Source organism: Musca autumnalis, unplaced genomic scaffold (genome assembly GCF_047663935.1).
Source record: "Musca autumnalis isolate F117 unplaced genomic scaffold, ASM4766393v1 scaffold_2, whole genome shotgun sequence".
NCBI lineage: Eukaryota > Metazoa > Arthropoda > Insecta > Diptera > Muscidae > Musca > Musca autumnalis.
The window spans coordinates 263,689,198-263,707,008 of NW_027411755.1; positions in this window are offsets into that span (position 1 = coordinate 263,689,198).

The following is a 17,811-nucleotide window of genomic DNA, read 5'->3' on the forward strand; positions in this document are numbered from 1 at the left end:
GATTGAGTCCATATTGAAACCTTATCTAAGTCTGGTACATGTTTCAGGATATGCAAAGTATGGACCAAATCGGTTACTCCCTTCAAGAGTTATCGTGCGCACAAATTGTCCGAACATTTTCGAACTTTTGTGTGGGAGGTACCGGAAGGAGTGGACCGATATAGCCCATCTTCGAACATAAACTAAGATTGGCAAAATATTACAAAAGCCAACATTTGAACCGAATCGGTTCATCCGTTCGAGAGTTATCGTGCGCTCCAGCTAGCCAGACAGAAAGGCAGACAGACGGACGGACATTGCTCAATCTACTCCAAATTGTCTGAAACACATTTCGTCCAAACATACTTGGGGTCTAAACCCATTATTTCGATGAGGCACATTTTGCCGTATTAAAGTGTATATACCCTCGTTAGCATAAATGCTGAGGGTATAATAAACCCATCTAACGTTAACGACCCCCGCAAACGTTTTAAAGACCATGATATGCGAATCTGCACCTGGAATGTTCGCACCCTTTATAGAGAAGGTGCAGTTTACGCATTGGCAGATGCACTTGAAAAGTACATACAGGAAATACGATGGATTGGTAAAATCGTCACAACAACACCTAAAGGTGACGCACTGTATTATAGCTGCCATGACAAAAAACATGGGTTTGATTGCGGATTTTCAGTTGGTCGGAGGTTAAAACATCTGGTTTCCAGTTTCACCCTTGCGAATGAAAGACTTGCTATAATGCGACTAAAAGCAAAATTCTTCAACATTAGATTTATTTGCGTTCAGGCTCCAACCGAAGACAAGGACGAACAGACCAAATATATATTCTGCGAGTGCTTAGAAGAAACCTACGACCGTTGTCCTGCCATGGCATTAATTGTTCTAGGCAATTTTAATGCCGCAATTGGAAAAGGTAATATCTTTGGCCCAACAGTCGAGAAATTCAGTCTCCACATTGAAACATCTGACAATGGAATGAGGCTGAGGCAGCAAAAAACATGCTAGTGAGCAGTGCCAGATTTAAGCATCTCGATATTCATAAGGGCACCTGACTGTATCCAGATCAAAGAAGAAAAATCAAATTGATCACGCTTTGATAGACGGGGGACATTCATCGAGCGTGTTGGATGTACGATCGTTCCTTGGAGCAAACATAGAATCGGACCACCATCTTCTTGCAGAAAAGGTACAAACTAAAACAACACGGAAGTTTGGCATCGGTAAGATGCAATCACAACCGATAGCCACAGCATATTCCACTCAACTGACCCAATTGCTTAATCAAAGCAATCATCGCCCCGATAACATATCAGAACAATGACAAAATAATGCCCACTCCATGCAAACAGCCGCAAAATCCAGTCTTGAATGTCAAGGAATCCATGGTATGACCAGGAGTGTCGTGATGCTATCGAAGAGAAAAATGCGGCATATATGGCTACTTTACAGTCTGTAGCAACGCGTAGCGCAGAGAGGAGAAACGTCTTTTCCGCAGGATAAACAAGAAATCGGTAAAAAAAAGAGTCTGAAAAAATCGTGATGTACAGAAGCCAGAATGAAATCCGAAAATTCGATCAAAGAGCGAAACCTCAAATTGATGGCCTTGCTACAGGCACATCCTCCTGTAGAGAGCAGCAAGGTTATTTGCTAACTGACACAGCTAGCGTCATCAGGATTTGGAAATATCATTTTCCAAACGACGAAGATACCACGAATCCAATCCCAGAGGATGGTATTGAGGTAAGGACTCAAGATGAGGTAAGGACTCCAATAAACCGGCTGAAGAAAAATATGGCAGCAGGAGCCGATGGCATACCAGCGGAGCTGTTCAAAACCAGAGGCGATACGCTAATAAGGTGTATGCATCAGCTAGTTAGCACCAGCTGACAGGCAGAACGGCAGAACTTCAGCATCCTATGTCCGTCCACAAGAAAGGAAATAAAACTGTATGCTCCAACTACAGGGGCATAAGGCTTCTCCCTATTACCTACTAGATAGTGTCAGGGATATTATGCGAACGACTAGTGCCTATGGTGTACGGCCATAGCAATGCGGCTTTAGATCTGGCAAGTCCACATTTTACCAGTTATTTACCCTGCGGTAAATTCTGGAGGAGACCCAAAGGATGCATTATAAAGCAGCCCCAGTCCCAGCAACAGTCCCCTACGCTTAAAAGTATTCCAAGCCATGTCTGAATTTGATATCTCCGCAATCCTTATTCGGCTTTGTAAAATGACTTTAACTTATACTCGGTACTCAGCTAAAATAGGAAATAACCTCTCAGAAGAGTTTAGTACCAAAAAGGTTTCAGATTTATTCATCATTCTACTAGAAAGATTATACGAGATGCAGATGTTAAAAGAAATGACACAATTTGATGCCTACATGGGACTACCAATAAGGGAAGTAAGCGATACATTTAAGAAAGTTGAAGGAGAATCTGCTAAAGTGGGTCTGGTGATAAACGGCGAGAAGACCAAGTTGATGGCGTCGAACTCGGACCAACTGCGGAAGTTGGTTCCTATAATTCTGTGGTAGTTAAAGACTTCGTCTACATTGGAACCGCCATAAACACAGCTAACAACATCAGTTGTGAAGTACGAAGAAGAATTGTATTGGCCAACTGATGCTATTTTGGCTTAATAAAGCAGTTTAAAAACAAAGCCACTTCTCGTCAAACAAATGTAACACTTTGCAAACACTGATACTACCCGTTCTAATATATGGTTCCGAAGCATAGGTTCTTGCGCAAGCAGATAAGGCAGTGTTTGGGCCAATCTGCGTTGACGGTGAATATCGACGTCGTATGAACCACGATATGTATTTGCTATACAACGACATCATTATAGTCAAACGTATCGAGATACAAAGATTGCGTTGGCTAGGTCATGTCATAAGAATGAGCGATGATGAACCCGGAGAAAAGCGTATAAATACGGGACATGGCGGTACACGCAGAACTGGAAGGCCAAGGCTTCGAGTGAGCAAACAAGTGGAAGATAAGATCGAAAAAACGCGGTATGCCAAACTGGCAAAGCAACAAAAAGAGAGGTATAAAATGTTTTATTAGTTCGGCTTATAGGACTAATGTTCGGTAAAGGGCGAACTAAATACATATGTAAGTACAATAATTATTTAAAATTTCGTAATAGCGGCAAATAATATCAACTACCATGAATTATCACATATTTCCGCCTGGGTATCCCACAATCTTTACGTTCTACTTCCCACACAAAACTAAAGTCTGAGACGCTCATGACAATACCTTTATCAGTTCTAATTTCATTCAAGTTTATATTATTATTTTTATTTGTAATAAATAATTTACGATGAATTCAATGTCACCTCAAGACAATAGTGGGGATGGTGACTTCAATGCGTATAGCATCTCTCGCATCATCATCCTTATCACTAAAGACCACAGATTCACTCACTTTCCATAGAATTTATAAAAACAAAAGATTTCCATTTCAACAGAGCAAACATGAGTTAAATCATCCTCTTCAGAAGCTAGCCAACCAGCCAGTCAGCAACAAGAAGAAGAACAAGAGCATCAACAAAAACTATGAGAAAAAAAAATAAAATTATGAATGATGTAATGCAACAGCAGTTGTGTTTTTAACTTGGCGCTTGTTTATCTCCTAAACATTATTTTAAAGACATGTGTAATTACTTAGCCCCGAATCAAGCGAATGACTGACTGACTGGCTGACTGCTTGGTTTCATTTAACGAAACCAACAACAGCAACCAGATGAAATGGTTGATGATGCTCTTGCTGCTGATGATGACAGAGGGAGTTTTGTAGGAGAGATAATTATTTTCTTATTTTCTGCAATAAATGTGGCCCACGAAACCAACCAACGCCACAAGCTTCAAAGGCATTTAAAGATTTCAATTTACCCGAGTTATCTTATCAATGTCTAAATCTTCATTTCACATTCCGTTGCTAAGATTTGTTAACCGTTTTTCGAAATGCCGCTTTGCTTTTCTTTTAATGGACTCGGTGATGGTGAATGCTCTTCAGCATTACAAAAACAGCATTCATGAAGAAAACAAGTGGAAATTGTTATTGGTAAGGTTGTGGGGAATATTATGTGCTCTACACAAATTATATGAAAACAAAAAAAAAAAAATGTCAAAATAGAAAAGAAATGCCCATCATCTTATTAGAAATTTAAAGCCTCGAAAAAGAAAATGTTTATCATCCAGTAAAATTTCTTATATAAATCCTCGACATTTGAGGTTTTTCTGAAGCAGAAGACCTTACGAAGCTCATCTATCTATAGCAGATACATATGTGAGAAGTACAGGCAGTAAGTCTGTTAAACACATTTAGTGAGTTTTCCATGTATAAAAAACGTTTAATTCAGATTCTATGGACAAAATAATTTGGAATAGAAGATCGGGATTTTTACATTCCGACATCACTAAAAACCACGATTATAACAATTGTTCTCTGGCGAGGTATAAAGAAAAGCAAACTTAGAAAGGGTACAATTTATAAAGTGTAATTATTAGTTGCAAAATTAAAAACAAAAATAAAATGGGTGGTATTTCAAACGCGTCTGAAGAGTAGTTGTTAATATTATATTTATTATATAAGTTATACAATCCAATAAGTTATTGAATCCACATTGCAACACATTCTTTGAACTTTCTGCAGTGTTAAGGCTGTGGGTTAGAGCTGGCAAACTATCGATAGTCCGACTATAGTTTCGACTGCTGTTTAAAACAAAGGTTACGTCGGAAACCAAAGCAAGTTATTTCGGTTATTTGTAGCGAATTATTTAAAACATAAGTGATTCTTAGTCCGACATAAACAATGCTTTACGACAGTGATCAAAACGATAGTCCGACAATCGATAGTTTGCCAGCTCTGCTGAGGGTAAATAAAATCTATTTCACACAATTTGGAGTCCATTGACATGACCGTTCGTCCATCTGTCTGTATGTGTGTAGGTGCGGATGTCTGGCTGGAGCGCATATTATCTCTCGAATGGATCAACAGAGTTGGTCTAAAATTTGGTCCTCGTAACATATTGTCGAAACATAGTCCATAGTCGAAACATTTTCCTTGCGGCATATGGTAACCCTTTGCCTCTCAACACCCTCTCTCATCAACAAATTGACAATTACCACAAGGAAAATTGCCTAATGTAAATCTGGACTTAGATCATGTTCGTCGAAGGACAATATTGATTTATTTCTTCAGGTACCTCCCCAACAAAAGTTCAAAATTTGTCGAATTACGGGCACGATTTGTTCCAAAATCAACTGATTTGGTCCAAAATTTGTTCCTCCAAACATGGGATATGGACCCACACACTGAGATATGGAGCCGGAAATGACCAAGTTTTACGGCCACTCCTTTACACCTCTCTAGCACCAAAAGTTTTGTGATCTTTGTTATAATTTTTATAAATTGTGCTCACGATAACTCTTGATGGGAATGACCAATTTGGTCCATACTTTACACATCCTAATATATCTACCAGATATAGATCAGGTTTGAATATGGACTATATTTGTCCACTCCTTCGGGTACCTCCCCCACCAAATTTTGGATAAATTCACTTTAAGACCTGCTCTCGAATCAAATCGAATGTTAAAGCAATATACATTCAATGCCTCAAATACGACAATAAAGGTTTTTTCAGGGGCAAGTCCATACTTCTTGAGAAAACAGCCAGAAAGTTGTAAAAACCCCCTATGGCGCCATATGTCCATACTTTGGATATTATAATATTTCTTCGAATATTAGATGCAATTCAAAAGTGGTGCTTATAGGTCTACTCCTTCCGGTACCTCCCCCACAAAAGTTCGAAAATATTCGCTAGAATGGTACGCGCGATTTCTCATGGACGTAGCAACCGATTTGGTTCAAACTTTGGATCTCTAAATATTGTCCAAACTTAGTTTATGTTCAAACTTTGGCCCTATCTGTCCAATCCTTGTGGTACCACCCACACAAATGTTCAACATTTTTGTGTGGTTAAGGATCTGTTCGAGGATCCCTTGGACACTTTTACCGAAGGTTTTCCTAGTGGCCCTGTTTGCAGCGATATTATGTTTTTAGTAGGCTAGTGTGATAAAAAGGCCTACCTATCGTTATCCCCGCAAATTTTTAGCTTTAATCCTATCCATACTTTTGTCGGTTCATACACCCAAAATTTTAAAACCCCCTAAATACATACATATGTATGTTTTTGTTTGGGAAAAAAACATTTCAATCCACACAGGCTGAATGCCCTTTGGAAAATGAGCCTCAGGTTAGTGTGGTTCAACACGATTTTTATTGACAAATTTTAGAGTGGTTTCGGTAATATATTTTAATGCTAAATTTGCGATCGTCGCATGCAGTCTTTCTACGAAGCATTTTTTAAGCTTTATTATATTAAATATTTGTGACAATTACAATTTGTGACATCTGATTTTGTTTCAACTTGTGTTCTTTGTTAATGGTATTTAGTAGGGAGTGCCACGGGATGGCGCGTAGATTTTTTATTTATTTTTAGAACACATAGTTCTTAACAAATTTGTGAAAATTGTGCCTGCAGTAACCTGCAACCAAAGATACTGTTTTTTATTATTATAATTTTTTGACTGAAAACGCTGGAATTCTGGCGTTACCTTCCTATGGGAGCCATATATTCCTGTGCCGACAGTTCTCCGTAAGAATATTTTATACCTCCAACGAAGAGTAAATGCCAATTTTTAGCAATTTCGGTTTGATAATGTGGCTATAACCTTCAAAATTACCGAAATCGGGAATGACGTTCTATGGGGCTATATGGAAACGTGGACAGAAAATTCGAATATACATATATGTATAACTTCAACGGAGACTAAATACAAAATTCATTAGATAATGTGGTATAAATCTTTAAAATACCTAATATCGGAAGGTGCCGTTCTATGGGTAAAAACACAAATTTATTTGTTTTATTAATAAACTAGCCTATCCGGTCCCAGTTGCTGACCCTTGACACAGTTTTATGTTACCTTTTCTTAAGTCAATTATATTTGTCTTGCACCGCTTATTAGCCGGGATCCGCAAGTGATATATAATATAAATAAAAAATCTTCGGAAATGTTGGTGTCGATATGCAATTTTTACATCCCGCAAAGAACTGATGACTTGAGGCATGCATTAATTCCATCTGCTGGAATAGTATAAGTGGAAGTGTTTGTATGAAAACTAAACGTGAATTGCTTCTTAAATCCTTCAAGAATCGATCTAAAGCTTCTAGGGAATTTTTATGTGCCATCGTACATTCGTTCCATTCGTTCTATTTAATATTGAATATGTGCCCTTCATTCAAATGAATGTCCAGTGGCAACTGAAGGGCCGACGAACGGCCTTTCACCTTCTTATAATGTATCTTATATACCTGATGCAGTTATAGTCCGGTCAAAATAGACATGCGTATAAGGGGAAAATAGCAAAAATTCCCACAAAGCTGAATTTTGGTGGAAAGCTAGGGTTGGCCATTAGAAGCAACACACAGTGCGAAATATGAGCACTTTAGTGGAACTTTACTAATAACTTTTAATGTAAAGGACGTAGGTTACCAAAATTTTGCAGACATGTTTCTTATGTATGTGGGCAGCATGGGGCTCAATATGGGCCAGATAGACCCGCGGTTTCCAGTAGCCCCCATATAACGGTGTCGCTACTTTTTACATATAAAATGCATTTTTCAATCGATTTTGCTGCAAATTTATATATCGTGGTTTTAGTGGATAGAAAACTTCTCTACAAAATATTATCAGGATAGCATCGCGCTTTCGTATATCCCCCCATCGAAATATTTTGAATGTTTAACATTTTCCATTTATTAGCACAATTTGTCATTTAATGTTCTCAGTAGCAGAAAACATCCAAACAAATATTATCCACATATATCCCCGACTTGCTATTGCCCCCAAATAATAGGTCCCCCAATTTAAGGTTTATTTTAGGTGTTAGATTATTATTGCAAACTAGGTTAGTTTATTTTATATTTTGTATGCAGTGAATAGAAAATGTTATAATAAAGCAATTTGCAACATGCGTTCCGCGTGCTTGCCTATCTTAATATCCTGTTTATATGATATATGTAATACGCATTCAAAGAATCTTATCCAAGCATGGAGCGGTGATAATTCAAGGGATAAATAGGATTCATTTAACTATTTTTTTTTGAATATTTTGCAGATGCTGTTCATATCCTTTGGTGTAGCACCACATAAGTAGCATGTCTGTGAGGATTTACAAGATGATACAGCATTTCCAACGTTACCGTCAATCATACAAAGTATCATATTAGCTGTAACTTCAAATTGTTTACCATCTAAAAATATGGGAGTCGGAATAAGTTGATTTATTTGATCATTCACAGTGTTTACTTCTGCGGTAATTACACCGACTGTTTCCTTTGCAAACATGAACTTGATAGGACGACAGTAGCGTGTAGATGAGGGTTTTTCCAAAATTCTAAGATACTTTCTCCATTATCATTTACGACGCACAATCGAATTGGTACCATTGATATACTAAACATACTGTCAGCAGAACTTTGTATGTCTGTAAACTTTTGCCGATAACTCACCTGCTCAGCCCCATCACAACCCCATTTCAAGATAATATTTAATTTTTCAAAACTTGATAGGGAACTTAGAATCCTTCTAGCCCTGAACATAGTCTTGTTACAGTATGGTTTACAAGCGACTGAACCGATACTTCAGCTGAAACTTCTGTTACAGTAATGCCCATAGGATAGCATAACCGCTTTGCCTTCCTTACTAAATACAATACAAAGTGCAACCGTGATCTTCAGCATGATCTCTAACAGTGTTATATTGGTTTGATGATAAGTTGGCATCGATGAGTATCGCCAGAGCCTCGTCTGGTGTTAATTTTGGTGAACATTTTGGTGAAGATTTCCGAGTCTTTGTTATTGAGCTGCCCCTTTCTGGAGAAGCAAATGCTAGCTCCTATACTAAAGCTGTAGAGTTTCGTTTTCCTGATTGGTATAGGCTTGAAGAAGTTGCTTTAGCTAACTCCTCGTAGCTAGTTGTCTGCACAATGTGTTTTACTTTTCTGGTTTGAACTTTTGACAATTTTTAAATTCTTTTATAGGTTTGCATGCATTTGTACTACTAAAAAATCCAACATTTACCGCCTTCGAGAATTTAACGTTACATCCAAGCCATTTAGCATTTTTATTGCTAACAAAGTCAAATTTCGACCAAATTTCTTCCATTTTTTCTTTATAGTATAAATTACAACAGCAAGAGTAGTTTTCAAACTACTAAGAGCATCATTTGTTAGAACTGGCGGACCCATTTTTTCTACAACAAAACCAACAATAGCTTCCAATGTCGGTTCTTCTCTCCACTTTTGAAAAATACTGTTATATGATATTTTCGGGGTCATACTGAAAATCATGGCATATTACTAAGAATCGCAAATAATCGCAGCTAATTTTTTAATTTTCCAATAGAGGAAGTTCCTACCTTTCAAATGATATAAATTTTAGTACGCTGGTCCACGCTGGGTATAAAGAAATCTTCCAAAGAATATATATATTTTTTTCTCAAGAACTTATTAAAAAGCAATTTTTTTGCGGACGAATAACACAAAAACTAAATCATATTTTGCAATTCTGTAAACACCAAAAAATCACAATTTCCTCCAAAATACAACAAGAACGAAAAGTCGTAGCCTACTGGATTACCATTTGTTACTATCCCTTTATTAACTTAAGTAAATCGATGTGTTATTTATAAATAAAAAAATTAATGAATAAAAAGATCAACTTTTACGTTCATTTCTGGTTGTTTCGCGGGGAAAATTGCAAAATTTAGTATGAGGTATTTATGGTGGGATACTTACCTATAGATTTTCATATGAATATCATGATTTGTACGTTCTTCAAAATTTGAGTAAAGTTCCACTAAAGTGCTCATATTACGCACTGTGCAACGTCCTGAAAGTCCCCATCGATCCCATGTGTGCAAAACAAGTTATTCGGGGTAAAAGGTCATTTTTGGAGGCCTTATTCAGTTTTTTAAATTTTTCTCAAAAACGGTAATACTTAGCAAAAGCCCGCTAAAGTAAAAGTTGTAGATTCAATAATTGTCTACAAGATTGGTCTCTATGACTTACCATTTTCGAGATATCTCGATCTAAAGGTCAAATAAAAAAATAGCCGCGTAAGTACATTATGAGGCGAACCGGTTAAAGTAACGACACTATGTGTTAGTAATCGGTTCACTAGAACCGGGTCTAACCCGGTTTTTAAATTTGGCATTTCGGGTCTAATAACCGTCGAACCGGATCCGCAACCGTTGAAAATTAAACATTTCCGTAATTAGCGCAACAAACCATACCTTCGGACAAAACTTGAAAAAAATCGGAGAGTTTTCGTTGGGGTCGTTCCCGTTGGGCTTTCGATTATACATGTGGGTTAAATGGGCTATTTTTGCATAAAATGAATCTAACATTGAATAACTCTACTAAACAAACTCCGATTTTGTTGGAATTTTTTTAAAATATAGCTATAATTTCGCTCTTCAAGAAAATATATATTTTTTGGGGGACAGACGCGGTTACTTCGCTTTTTTAGCCGGTTCGTATGAATATGTGCATATTTCCCTTATAAGTGCATAAAAATCATGTGTTTTTTAGAACAGCTATATCTCAAGAATGGTTCCTTCTAAGAAAAAAATTATAAGAGTCAAACTTGAAGATAATTTTTCTGTCTACAATTTTTATTTTAGTCACTTTTTGATTATATCAACCGTTTTCAAAAAATAAATCCGAAAACCTAAAAACCCTTAAATGTTGACCTTTGACCCCGAATAATTTTTTTTTTTTGCACACATGGGATCGATGGGGACTTTTAGGACGTTGCTTCTAATGGCAAACCCTAGCTCTCCACCAAAATTCAGCTTTGTGGGAATTTTTGCTATTTCAATGTCTATTTTGACCGGACTATTATAGCTATCGATATGTTGCCTTCTAATCTAAACACTTGCTGTTCAATGGGACCAAAGCTTCATTATGCATAACATCTGGTATTTACATTGATTTTTAATATATTTAAGAAGGTGGGAGTGGTCGGGTCGGGGAAACGGACACGTTCGTAAGTTTTACATATATAGCACATTTCCTCCGAAATTAAACAAAATGTATAGCATATTTCCACCAGGTGACATGGAAATCGGTTCAGAAGTTTTGGAGATATAATATATTTAAAAAAAAGTGGGCGCGGTCGGGTCTTAAGGCCACAAATAAGTGCCTAGGGTCGGAGACACAACCAACATTGTCTACCGAATTAATTGTCAAACCTCTTTCGGCTGAAATTTAACAAAATATATAGCTTCTCAGCAAAATGTTCGATGCCAAAGATGACATTCAATCATGGGTGCAAGTGATCTAGCATGTCATCTTTTTAGCATCTTCATCGATGAATTTTATATGAGCGTGGACCCCAAAAGATGACGTTCTTTTCTGGATCCTAAGCATGTCATTTTAACCAATGCGTTGACATGTCATTTCCACCAATGCTTTGGCATGTCATTTCCACCAATAATTTGACATGTCATTTTCACCAATGCTTTGACACGTCATTTTCACCCATGCTTTGACATGTCATTTTCACAAACCCCTTTGCATGAAATTTTCATGTATTGTTTGGAAAGTGGAAATGCTGTATTGAAATATGGTTTTCATGAAAAACAAAACTCTTTATTAATTCAAAAGAATTCATGAAATAACTACAATTAATTTATCAGTTTAGTTTTTCAAAAGTTTACATCCAAAATTGCAATGTAATCACCACCGCTGCAACGCAAAAGATTACTTCCTCCGTTCTCCGCAACCGATATTCTTTCATCTTACAAAAGGTTTTTTCAATTATCTTCCCATCACCAGTTCAGATTTCGACATGGACTCCAAATTCACTCCTTTAAGTATTTTTATTTCGTAAATTACTTTTATTTTATAATTTTGTTATTTTATAACAACATTTTGGTAATTTATACTCTTTTGTTTAGTGACGGAAATATGTAGGGATCTACAACCCGGCTTGCTTTAGGGATCTCTAAGAACAAAATGTAACGAACGGGGAGGAGAGACTTTTTATGGAAAATACCATTTATGCTTAATTAATTTATTTTTAATTGTTTCTTTCCAAAAGTAGTTTCTTCTTTATTTTCAGATTCTTGTTCCTTTTCGTTTCGGACTTTTTTCTCAAATTCCAAGAAGCGAGATTTGATTGATTTCATTCTATGTCAGATTTAGAGCGGACAAGGGAACTTTTAAAATAGCAATGTGTGCAGTCCGATTCTATTTTTAGCTCGATGGTTGGGACTTCATATAATACCAATTGTTTAGAAGTTTTAGTTGTTTGATATGCAGGAAATGTAAGACAACATCACGACGACAGTTCTAACAACTTTGGTCTGTTCCAGAAACTGCAAGAATCTACTTATTTTTACAACGTAACAATTTTTCCTTTATGTTATCGGAAAAAATAGTAAAAATTAGTAGATTTTTGCAGTACTGGAACATACCAAAATGAAAATAAACAGGTGTGTAAATAAAAACACAAACATCATCTCTATTGGAACGATGGAATGGGTACAAATGCTGATGAAAAGATCGGATCTTTCACGACTTCCTTTGCGTTGGTTCAAATCCTAATCGGATCTTCCACGACTTCCCTTGAACCAATGCAAAAGATGACATGAAATCACGTCATCGCAAAGAACCCCTTCCGTCAAATTTTGCTGGGTTACTTTCACCAAGAGACATCCCTCATCATCTGAAAATTACATGAAAATCGGTTCAGAAGTTTTGGATATATCCTATTTAAAAAAGGCATGGTCGAGCCTTTGGGTCCCAAATAAGGCCCCAGGGTGGGAGACACAACCACCATCGCAAATTCATTTTCAAACCGATACATCCGCAAGATTTACAAAAATAGCGTTTTTAAAAAATAGGGCCTGTTGGAGGTGCCCCGACCCCTCCGAAATTCAACAAAATATATTACCTATTTGCACCAGTGTTCATCCCTATACATTTTCAGGAAATAGGTTCAGAAGTTTCAGAGATTAAACATATTTAAAAAAAAAGTGGGCGTATTTAGGCCCTAAATAATTACAACGGTCGGAATTTCAACCACCGTTGCCTCGCAAATTTATATTCTAACCGAAACATAGGTCGTAGGGGAGGTACCCTACCCTCTCCTTCAACAAAATTTGCAGCATATTTTCACCAGGATCCCGGTGCATTCTCTGAAATTTGTAGGAAAATCAGTTGAGTAGTTTCAGAAATATAACATATTTAAAACAGTGGGCGTGGTCGGGTCTTTAGGCCCCAAATAAGTACTTTAGAGCGGAAATTCGACCACCGTTTCCTCACAAATTAGTTTACATTCTCGGAAAATTTGAAGAAAATTGGTTAAGTAGTTTTGGATATATAACATATTTAAAAATTGGGCATTCATTCTGCACATTTAATACCCTACACCACTATGTGGGGAGGGTATTATAAGTTGGTTTTGACCATATGGTATATACCAAAATGAATGTCTCGACGAGCTGAGTCGATATGGCTAAGTGTGTCCGTCAGTCTGTCCATCTAAACCTTGTAACCATGCTACAGGTCGCAATTTTAATCCGATCGGAGGGGTCGGAATGGGCAAAAAACTTATTTGGAGAAAAAGTCAACGTTTTATTTCAAAGCGAATATCTTCAAAGCGAATATCAAAAGCAAAACCTGCTCATGAAAGTAGAAAATATCACCTTTGCACCGATGTAACGTAGATTGTCATAGGTGGTCAAACAGCGAAGATATCGCAATAGCCGCTAATAGAACACAACTTTTCATTTTTGCGATTTTAATAATAATGACGAATATCACAGCTTTGGTTGTGGACCTTCTAAAAACAAAGTCTGACTATGAAATTGAAAATTCCATATTTGCAATGATGCACAGTAGGTTGGCGTAGCACAATGTCGCGAGTTCATATTAACTGTGGCCAAAAATAGAAGGAGTTGTCGTAGGTGCATCAATTTTGGTGTAAGTACCTATTATTGACTTACAATCTTCAGGACAAAAAATTGGGTTGGTCGGTCCACGTTTATATATAGCCCCCATAGGACCGTACCTCCCGATTTTCGGTATTTTGAATGTTTTAGACACAATGACCAACCGAAAGTATTCAAATCTTGTGGTTAGTCTTCGGCAGAGGTATCAAACATTCCAACAGAGAATTGTGGGCTTAGGTCCAAGCTTTGATATAGCCCCCATACAACGGTACCTCCCGATTATCGGTATTTTGAAGAATTTAGCCTCATTATTAAACCGAAATTGCTGAAATTTGGTATTTAGTCTTCGTAGGGGGAATTATACCTTCACCTTGAAATTTGTCTGCATAGGTCCACGCCTTCATGTAGCCCCCATAGGACGGTACCTCCCGATTTTCGGTATTTTGGAGGTTTTAGCCTGATTATCACACCGAAATGGCTTAAAATTGGTATTAAGTCTCCGTTGGGGGACTTATAACCTTCCACCAGAAATATGTCGGTATAGGTCCTTGTCTTCCTATAGCCCCATAGAACCGTGCCTCCTCATTTTCGGTATTTTGAGTGTTGTGGCATCAATATCCACCCGATATGACTGAAATTTGATGGTTAATCTTCATATTGATTGTGAGCATATTGAATATATCAAACTCTTGTCTTTATATAAGAGAATTCTCCTTTAAAAATTTTTTTTGACCGATTAGTGGTCAAAATGCGGTCAATTTTTTGTAAAAAATCGAATTTTGATTTTCGCTGTTCACAATTTTTTTAAAAATTTAAATTTTTAAAATTTCTCTCGTTTTAAAGCAAGAATATTAGGTACTTAATAAGCCCACAAAAATATATGATGATCGGTTCATTCGTTTTCGCGCTATAGCCAACACCGCAAAACGATTTGTTAAAAAAGGGGGTATCCTCTCAGTGAGGTGGTCGCTGAAAAAGAGAAATGACACATTCGTCTGCAAACCTCTGCAGCTGGGATCTTTATATATTTAAAGTACTCACTTTTTACGACTCATACAGCAAAAAATATCGATATACACTTTTATACAATTTTTTCCCCACTCCACTCAATTTAAAATTTGCTTCAGAAAATTAATAAACTTAGTAATACATGTTTGGTTAAATGTAAACACCATATGATTAATATTTACATGCAAACAAAAGTGTAGCCAAGTTTATTACATCCCAAGAGAACTTAGGAACCATTTTTGCAGCAACCGTTACTTTTAAATTTTAAATATTAACGCATAATATAATTTATTAATTTTAGAAAAAAAAAACACAAAAATACGTATTAACTAATATTGTCGGATTTAAATCCTCATATAGCAAAAACTACTTCACGTATCAGTACCAAAATTCAGATTCTTCTTAATTAATATGTTTTCTATCACTCCCCATCAATAAATTTGTTCAACGAAGTATTTAGTTTTTACCATTTTTGGCCACGGTCGTGACACTGTGCGTAGGTGGCCAAATAACTGAGATATCGCAATAGTCAATAATACATCCCATGTTTTAATTTGTTTGTAATCGCAATTTTAGTCGGATAGTCATGAAATTTTGGGTGTTAATGGGGGTCCCACAGAGGAAAAAATCCATTGATTTTGGTAATGGTCGGATATTATTCAGGGGTCGGAATGTGAAAAAACGCATTTAGAGAAAAGGCCAACGTTTTATTTCAAAGCGAATATCTCTCTTCTGTAAGAGGTATATCGAAAGCAAAACCTGGCAAGGAAAGAAGAAAAGAAACTTTTCCATTTTATTATTTTAGTTGTTTGTACTGACGATGCACTTAAATGCGTTTCAACAAATTTTACCTGCATTAATGAAGACATTCAGAGCAAAGGCGCTAAGATATCCCAATTTTAATATTTTGAATTTTACCAGTCAAAAGCTTATGTACAGGGGTAGTGGTGTAGGGTATCACGTAGGCCCCGACCCGACTATAGCCTGGGCTCATTTGTTTCCACTGTGCGAAGGTTCAATGGAATAAGTAGCCGAACCGAAAAGTTCAGTGTAACAACGGGCCAAAGCGTCTATCAAAGCTCTGTGCCAAAACGGCCTCACCTATGTACATGGGCAAAAATCAAACTGACTATATAGATTTAACTGGAACCATTTGAAATAAATATTAAAAAACTCCACATTGCATTATTTTAGAAGGTAGTATAACCTAGTGCTATTCAATACAACACGGAGTTTTTTTAGTAGTTATTTCTAAAGGTTCCGGTTAGATCTTTATAGTAAGTTTGATTTTTTGGGGTTAGGTTGTTTTGGCGCTGAATTCCTCAAATAACCATTCGACGTCTTCATATAACCGTATCTAATGTTAAAGAATCTGGGAATATGTCATGAAAATTTAAAGTCGATCTGAATAAAGTTGTCAGATACGATCATTAAAATTGAAGGTTTAAATATGCTTTTCTCGAAAAGGCATCTATAAGTCGGTGACCAAGACAACTGGAGTGCTAATAAAGTGATTTTGCTGAAAATTTGCACGTTCGAAAGTACAGTAGCACTGCTCAAGACTTTTATGAAAGTTTCGTCTGTACTTACTATCGCTAAAAGCAATATAGTTGATCTATGTATAGAAATTCTGCATAGTCGAACACCTCTGTAACGAACGACTTTATAACGTATACTCCTCTGTCAAGTTCAAATAGAATTACTAGTCCGGTCAAAATAGACATGCGTATAAGGGGGAAATAGCAAAAATTCCCACAAAGCTGAATTTTGGTGGAAAGCTAGGGTTAGCCATTTAAAGCAATGTCCTAAAAGTCCCCATCGATCCCATGTGTGCAAAACAAGTTATTCGGGGTCAAAGGTCATTTTTGGAGCCATTATTCAGTTTTTTTTAATTTTTCTCAAAAACGGTAAGACTTAGCAAAAGCCGGCTAAAGTAAAAGTTGTAGATTTAATAATTGTCTACAAGATTGGTCTTTATGATTCTTAAAAAAGACTTACCATTTTCGAGATATCGCGATCTAAAGGTCAAATAAAGAATTAGCCGCGTAAGTATATTATGAGGCGAACCGGTTAAAGTAACCACACTATGTTTTAGATACTTCCGTAAGCTTTCAAACGATATCCACTTTGCAGTAATCGGTTCAGTAGAACCGGGTCTAAATTTGGCCTTTCGGGTCGAATAACCGGCGAACCGGATCCGCAACCGTTGAAAATTATACATTTCCGTAATCAGGGCAACAATCCCTACCTTCGGACAAAACTTGAAAAAAATCGGAGAGTTTTCGTTGGGGTCGTTCCCGTTGGGCTTTCGATTATACATGTGGGTTAAATGGGCTATTTTTACATAAAATGACTCTAACATTGAATAACTCTACTAAACACGCTCCGATTTTGTTGGATTTTTTTTTAGAAGATAGCTATAATTTCTCTCTTTAAGAAAATATAAATTTTTTGGGGGACAGACCCGATTACTTCGCTTAATTTAGCCGGATCGTCTGAATATGTGCATATTTCCCTTATAAGTGCATAAAAATCATGTGTTTTTTAGAACAGCTATATCTCAAGAATGGTTCCTCCTAGGAAAAATATTTACTTTAGTCACTTTTTGATTAGATCAACCGTTTTCAAAAAATAAATCGGAAAACCTAAAAACCCATAAAATTTGACCTTTGACCCCGAATAATTTTTTTTTTGCACACATGGGATCGATGGTGACTTTTAGGACGTTGCTTCTAATGGCAAACCCTAGCTCTCCACAAAAATTC